This window comes from Panicum virgatum, chromosome 5N (assembly GCF_016808335.1).
Source record: "Panicum virgatum strain AP13 chromosome 5N, P.virgatum_v5, whole genome shotgun sequence".
NCBI lineage: Eukaryota > Viridiplantae > Streptophyta > Magnoliopsida > Poales > Poaceae > Panicum > Panicum virgatum.
The window spans coordinates 32,457,634-32,466,086 of record NC_053149.1 but is presented as its reverse complement, the minus strand read 5'-3'; positions in this window follow the sequence as shown (position 1 = coordinate 32,466,086).

The following is an 8,453-nucleotide window of genomic DNA, read 5'->3' as shown; positions in this document are numbered from 1 at the left end:
GCAGCCGTCTTTGGAGCAGTTTGAGCAGCAGCCAGAGCAGTACGAGGAAGGCAAGTATAACATGAACAACCTATCACTTTAAATATCATTTCATACTGCATTTTAATACTGTATGCCTATAAGGACTTCCTAGCCACTTTATATCCTTTATATATGCCTTTGGGTTGCATTTTGGTTAGTTGTGCTAGGTTGCTGCGCTATAACACACTTTGGTCCTTTTTAATTAATTTGATTAATGGTTTACTTGAATTTAATTCTGAGAGTGGCACTCTGTGTGGCTTGAGTGGCTCACGTCTCGTTAAAATTGGCTTTTGTTAGAAACATGGTTTAGGGGGCCAGCACGGTGCTTAGTGCTTGGTTGGCCACTCTCCATAAGGACCGGTTCATAGAGCGACAACCTGGGACAACAGCGCTACCACAAGGCTAGAATGGGATAGACTTGGCGTAATAATTAGATCTTTTTGGTTTGGAGTAACTTACCTGCGGGGCAAGAGTAGTAAGCTTCAATGGTCCCTGCTCCTCCGGCTTGGTCTGTGCTTGGATTGTGCTCCTGTGCTTGTACCCCCGGAGGTGGGCCCCATCGTCGCTGACCTATCTCTCGCGGTTACGCCTTACCAACGAGATTCTTTGTAAAGGCCTCGTAGTGAGTCACTAGTCATCTCACCTAAGGAAGTGTGATGAACAACTGGCGTAGCTCACGACTTGTGGGTAAAGATGTGCAACCTCTGCAGAGTGTAAAACTGGTATACTAGCCGTGCTCACGGTTATGAGCGGCCCAGATCCTCCTTTTGATTAGTGGAGTTATCTCCTTCCAACGAGGGAGATGTTTCTCGGGGTTTCCTTGGTGGTTTGGTTTCGGTTTGGTTCCCAGTAGTTTCTTAATTAATCCTGATTAATTACTATGTAACTGGGTTAATGGTAATTCATCAACTCGTAGTAAATAGCTTTAATAAAATTTTGCCAACACTTAAAAGCTAATGCAGTTGAGTCAGCCAGCCTAGAGCCTCATAGTTTGTGTTATACTTGTTGAGTACAAGTTGTGTACTCACCCTTGCCTCTTCTCTACTTTTTCCTCTTGGCTATGCTACTGCTGCTCAGTTCCTGCCGACACGAGGGAGTTCGTCCAGCGCTACCAGGACTACGAGGACTTCTAGGTGTTCGTCTCCCAGTCGACGTCCCTGTGGCGCCCTGCTTCAGCTTCGGAGAGCTTTATTCGTATTTTGTACTTCGCTTCCGCTGTATCAGACATTTTTGTCATTATTGTAATAAATAACATTCGTAGTCGCTTTAATATGTCTTTTTACGTGATATGTGCTATGATATACTGTTCATTCTGTTGTATATACGTGTGACTTGATCCTGGCACGTATATGATTGCTCGGTTTATGTTCTTTTATAAACCGGGTGTTACAGAGTGGTATCAGAGCCAGGTCGACTGTAGGACGAAGCCTAGATAGAACTGGTCGAGTTTTAGGACTTCTTCTCACCAATCCTTGCCTGCTGAAATTATTTTACTATTATACCCCTTGACTTCTATGACTTTTACCCTTCTTGCCTTGATTTCTCTCTCTGAAGAATAGTTCTCGTAGATTTGGCCTGAATCAGTCATCTGACCACCATGAGTTAGCTAGGTGACCTTTTTATATTAACACGATAGCACGTTCTGCGACGCGTTGTGTTAGTCGAGTCTATTGCTAAACTCGGCTAAGTTGTGAAAATTGTCTGCTTGTTATTATGCTACATGTTTGATTTGGATTTTTGAATGATTGCATAGCTTAGTAGCTTAATTTTGTTTAAAGAAAATCACTCTGATGTTAAAGTTAACTAATTAATAAAATGAGTTAGATCGTTGGGGGTAAAACAGTCAACTCTATCCTGTCTACTTTATCATGGCTGAGTCTTTTTCCGCAAAGAGTTATCATATCCATCTGAATTTATTCCTGCAATATCCTTACTCGTGAAATCTTTTGTTCAAATCAGATGGTGAACACCAGGAGCACCGGTTCCGGTTCTGGCCAGCAGCAGGGTCAGAACAACCAGGGTACCGGGATACCGATGCCTCCGCCTTTGACTCCGGAGCAGTACTTCCAGCTCCAGATGCAGATGATGGCTACCCTGAACAACACCGTTCAGGCTCTTCAGCACGCTCACACTCAGCCTCCGCCTCCTCCACCGCCGCAGCCTCGCGACAGGCGTGCTGAGTTCCTGAGGGGTCACCCGCCGACGTTCTCTCACACGTCCGACCCGCTTCAGGCTGACGACTGGCTCCGTGCAGTGGAGCGTCAGCTGGACATCGCCCAGTGCGATGACCGTGAGCGCGTCTTGTACGCAGCAGGACAGCTGTGAGGGGCAGCCTTGGACTGGTGGGAGTCCCACCCAGTTCATGACCGCGAGTCTCTCACTTGGCTCCAGTTCAGGGAGCGTTTCCGCAGCCACAACGTCCCCGCGGGCGTTATGAAGATGAAGCAGAAGGAGTTCCTTGCACTGAAGCAGGTAATCTTAAGTATAATCATTCAGCGTTTTCTTTTGAGCTAATGCCCCCTTGTTCTATCCTTATGAATCTTGAGTTAATCTTCCGATATCTATCTGTCTTTGTGAATTCAGGGGACTATGTCGGTCACGGAGTATCGTGATCGCTTTCTTCAGCTGGCTCGCTATGCCCCTGCCGAGGTTGCGGATGACCGCAAGAAGCAGGAGCACTTCATGGAGGGTCTTGAGGACTACCTCCAGTACGCGCTGCTCAACCTCCGCTTCGACGACTTCAACCATCTGGTTGACAGCGCGCTCAACACTGAGCGCAAGCACCTGGAGATGGAGGACAAGAAGAGGAAGGTTGTCCCCGTTGCTTCCGGCAGCAACACTCGTCCTCGACTCCAGCAGCCCCAGCAGTACCAGCCTCAGTACCGGCCTCCTCAGCAGTACCAGCAGAGGCCACCACAGCAGTACCCGCCTCGACAGCAGCAGCAGGCGGGGCAGGTCCAGAGGTTACCGGCACCTCCGGCTCGTGCTGCTCCACCAGCTCCACCGGCACCGCAGGCTCCACGTCCGGCAGCTCCTACCGGACAGCAGGCTCAGGGACCTCCTCGCACCTGCTTTCACTGCGGCCAGCCGGGGCACAACGCCAACGCTTGCCCCCGGAAGGCGCAGGCGGGACAGCAGGGGCGCCCAGCTCAGCCCAGGGCAGGGTGAACCACGTGACGGCCGAGTCAGCGGTCGAGGCTCCCAACGTGGTTATTGGTACGTTCATGGTTAATTCATATCCAGCTACAGTGCTTTTTGATACTGGTGCTACGCATTCTTTCATTACTCAGTCTTTTGTCGAGCATCATGGTATTCATACTAGCACATTAAAGAGGTGCCTGTTAGTATCTTCACCGGGAGGACAGTTGAGGTCTCACACTTACTGCCCGAGAGTCAGTGTTTCTTTGAGGGGAGTAGAGTTCTGTACTGATCTGATGGTGCTAGACACCAAGGGCATTGATGTCATTCTGGGAATGGAGACTCTGGCCAAGTGGGGAGTTCGGATAGATTGTGCTCAGAGGACAGTCTTGCTATCAGCTTCCAGTGGCCAAGAGGTTGTTATCAGTGCAGTAGAGCCTTCTGGATTTCTTCATCAGATGGAGGCTAGACCCACGGACGGTATTCGCGTTGTGTCTGAATTCCCGGATGTCTTTCCGGATGATCTGCCAGGTATGCCGCCTGAACGCGCCATTGAGTTTTGTATTGATCTCTTGCCTGGCACAGCTCCTATTGCAAAGCGGCCCTACCGTATGGCACCTATAGAGCATGAAGAAGTCAAGAAGACTATTGATGAGTTGCTAGCCAAGGGCTATATCCGTCGCAGCTTCTCTCCTTGGGCTTTTCCATTATTGCTGGTAGATAAGAAGGATGGCTCGAAGAGGATGTGTGTGGATTATCGGGAGCTGAATGCAGTCACTATCAAGAACAAGCATCCACTGCCCCGTATTGAGGATCTCTTTGATTTGCTTCGAGGTGCTCGTATATTCTCGAAGATTGATCTTCGTTCGGGCTATTTTCAGCTGAGGATCCGTCCTGGGGATATTCCGAAGACGGCATTCACCTGCAAGTACGGGCTATATGAGTATACGGTCATGTCCTTCGGCCTGACTAATGCCCCGGCTTTCTTCATGCATCTGATGAACATGGTTTTCATGGACTATCTGGATGTCTTCGTGGTGATTTTCATTGATGATATTCTGATCTTCTCCAAGATAGAAGAAGAGCATGAGGAGCATTTGAGACTCGTATTGCAGAGATTGAGAGAGCATCAGCTGCATGCCAAGTTCAGCAAGTGCGAGTTCTGGATTGACGAGGTTCCATTCCTCGGTCATGTTATCTCTCAGGGAGGCATTGCTGTTGATCCGAGCAAGGTGAAGGATGTGCTCGAGTGGGAGACACCGCAGACAGTGAAGGAAGTCAGGTCTTTCTTGGGCTTAGCAGGATATTATCGGAGGTTCATTGAGAATTTCTCCAAGATCGCGAAGAATTGGACTTCTTTGCTAGAGAAGAATGTGGCATTCATATGGACTGATGAGCGTCAGATGGCCTTTGATGAGCTGAAGAAGAGGTTGACTACGGCGCCAGTCCTGACTTTGCCAGACCAGACGAAGAGGTTCACGGTATATTGTGATGCTTCGAAGGATGGTCTTGGGTGTGTTCTGATGCAGGAGGGCAGAGTGATAGCTTATGCTTCACGGCAGTTACGTCGGCATGAGCTGAATTATCCTACTCATGATCTTGAGTTAGCCGCAGTTGTGCATGCTCTGAAGATTTGGAGGCATTACTTGTATGGGCAGCGGTGTGATATCTACACTGATCACAAGAGCCTCAAGTACATTTTCACGCAGAATGAGCTGAACATGCGGCAGAGAAGATGGCTAGAGTTAGTCAAGGACTATGACCTGGAGATTCACTGTGGCGGAACCACCCAAAACTACTGGGCCCGGGTGCACTGATCTTCGTTGCTAAGCAACTCTGACCCAATTTGGCACTCACCGGTAGTTCCTCGAGTGAAGCCTCGATAAAAGCCACGCTATTCCAGGATCAGCAGACAACACTCACACGAAGGTGAGCCCAGAGATTACAACACAAACCATTTCATACATCTCAGAGTGATTGCAGCGGAAAGAAAATTTATTACAAACCATGTTCAGAGTAGCACAGTACTACGGAGTTCCAACTACTCAATTATTTAAGTCTCATGTTCAGCGGAAGCATTAAAAGATAACTAACGAAATAACGTGACGCATCGGTAAAGCCCGTACGAATGCGTCACTCAGCGGGAGGGTGATTAGCACTAGCTGAAGGGCCATCCCACTCAACCGACCAACCCGGAGGCAGAGTACAAGGCCAAGTAAGACTCGCAAACAGATCTTCAAAGTTAGTACCTGAAAAATAGTGCCACAAGCAAGGCTGAGTATACTAATACTCAGCAAGACTGACCCGTCTCCGGATATAACATAGTCCGATAACTAAACATGCAAGGCTTTTTGGTTGGTAGGGTTTGTTTGCAAAAAGTGCCGCTAAGTGTTGATCCTTACTTTCAGGTTTTACTTAGCCAGATTCTAGTGGAATTAACCATTCTAAATTTGCAACTAACTCTACTCAAACATGGTAGAGCAACCATTTAATCAACCAGCAGTATTATCATCATCCTGTTCCACTTGTTACTCTATGTGACCGAAATCATTAAGCAATCTCATGCCGTGAGAGGCGGACGATTCCGAATCGAATTTCAACCTGGCCAGGGGAACCTAGACCACACGCATGGGGATTGACTTCGCTCCCGCCCACGCTACTTTTCCCCTTTCTTTCCAGTCCGTGGATTCGGGTCACCCTCCCCGACTACAGAGTCCGACCACTCTGCACCCGTACGTCGCGACAAAAATATAAACCCTACTTCTACCAAGAGGGTGAATGGTCGTTCCACTCGCCGGTCCAATCAGGTACTTAAGCTTACCGATTACCATATTTCTCGGTATGTGGCTAGTACTTTCAAACGCTTAACGAAATGAGCCACACACCACGACCTTAGCCATTTTTGACTATACCAGCGGGGTATCACCACTACACAACCCCGCCCGTTGTCCTTACATTTCAACAGGAATTAAAGTCAGTACAAATCCTATTTGCTCGCGAGAGGCAGGCAACCACTCGACTTCTACCGTACCTATTTAGCATGGCAACTAGTCGATAAAAAGATCCCGTATCAACATAGGTTCCTAGGGATCATGCATCTATGGTTTTCGATCAACGCCTAGAAAACTTAAATGCAGAAAAACAAAATATTACAGTACATTAATAAATAGATAGCTGAATGATAATTCGGAAAATAGTGGGATTATGCTCCGGGGCTTGCCTTCTTGGGCACTGCCAGGCAGAAAAGCTTCTGGGGCTTGGCCCAGGTCTTGAGACAAGTTAGTACAGTTCAGATTAATCTCCTGCTCCGCACGAGAGTCCGCGGGCACCAGTTCGTAGTCTCCGTCCGCGAGATTAACCGTTTCTATATGCAATGCAAGATTATGAGTTATTCATGGATAACAATTTCTTTCCTTCACGATAAAGTTGTAGTCCACGTAAGTTATTTTAGTGCCGATTTCACATTTCATTGCATGGGCAATCGTTTATAGAGTAGTAAGCATAACTATGGTTATTCATGAATGAGTGGGGTTTTGGGTTTTCATTTTTAATTTCAACACATAACATGCTTTCATTAATTCTTAACATCACATCTACTAAAGAGCTAGTGATGAACACTAAAGTAACTCAGATTCAAAACAAGTAATTATGGTATAGATTTCAACATTTAACCATAAAGCAAAAACTATAACTAATCATGCAAAAGGATTACTCTAGTTACTTCATATTTTTGTACAGAATGTTCCACATGGATTATGATGCTACAAATTTTATGCAAGCAACTTCAAAGCATGAACTCAGTACTGCAATTTTTCCAGATTTTATACACTTATATAGCAGAGGTGATAAAAAGATTAAAAACAGCAAGCCATTTACAAAGATTAACTCTACAGAAAGTTTTACTGAGGATTTGGTTCTAAAATTTTTACCAGAGACTATTCATGAGATAAACATACTTCAGAAAATTTTTCAAGATTTAACTCACTATGATAAATTAATTATTCAGTTAACTTAGCATGAGTTTGCATAAATTTATCAAGGTGCATTTGACCAGTATTGCATTTGAAATTTTTATTACCGATATAAAATACTCTAAACAAGATCATGCCCAAAAATCATGCCCAGAAACATTGTGGATTACTCAAAACAAAAATAGTAAACCTAACCATAAGATGCTAAGCATGATTATTCGACAAAGCCAAACTCAGAAACTGCAGCTCAAAATTTTTAGGCAGGAACACAGAGCTAAAAATGAGACTCCAGAAATAAACATGGATTTTTCTGAGCATAACAACTATATATGAGGAATTAAGTTGATTAAACAAGCATAAATCATGGTATATAGCAAATGAACTCTAATAAATCTGAAATTTAGGTATTAGCAGTGTTTTCGTTTTACATGCACGCAGTAAAAATTTCAGAGCAAGTTCATGTGCATATTTTCCAGAATTAAATCGAGAAAGCTAACCACAGATTAGAGAATCTTGATTGTTCTAACATGATAACTGTTTTGGTTTGGTGCCATCTTTTTACTGTGACCTTATCATCCTATTAGTGATAACATATCCAAAAATCAAGGTCATTTGATGAGCAGAACTTCATGAACATGCACAAGGTGGTTTTCTTAATCTTTTCCCTAGATTAAAATCGGTTGAGTTTCTGCAAATGTGAATGTTACAAAATTTGTAGATTTTGTTACAAGGATTCCAGATCAGTTGAGCTTGCATTTTTCTGATTTTTCTGTGATTTGTTTCGCATTTTAGAAGTTCACTGGTATACACTGTAAATCCTTGCAGAGACACCCTTGAACGAAAAAAAACAAATTACAACCGGGTCCTTCGCCGGCCTTCTCCGCCGTGGCATCTTGCCGGTGGTGTTCTGCGGTGCAGGGCTTACCGGGGCTGCCACGGGGAGGCGCGTGGGGGAGAAAGGATCGAGGAACACCTACCCTGGTCGACGTTCGAGCGATTGGAGCACAGGTTCAAGCTCGTCGGCGTTGATGGCGGGTCGGTTGTTCGGTTCGCCGGCGTTGGAGGCGAAGGAGGGCTTGGGGTAGGGGAACAAGGCGCGCACGAGCACCGCGTGAGCTCGTGGATGCTCCTGGGGTAGCTGTCGGGCTCGGTCTTCCCCGGAGATGGCCGGTCCGCGGTGAGCCTGAGCTCGCCGGCGGCGGCGCAAGAAGGGAATGGCGTCGGGAGGGGGTCTGGGTTCGATTCCGCGCGCGGGGAGCGTATCTAGGAGGTGGTGAAGCTATTGCGGTGGTCGGAGGGAGCAATGTGGGGCTGGGCTAGCCG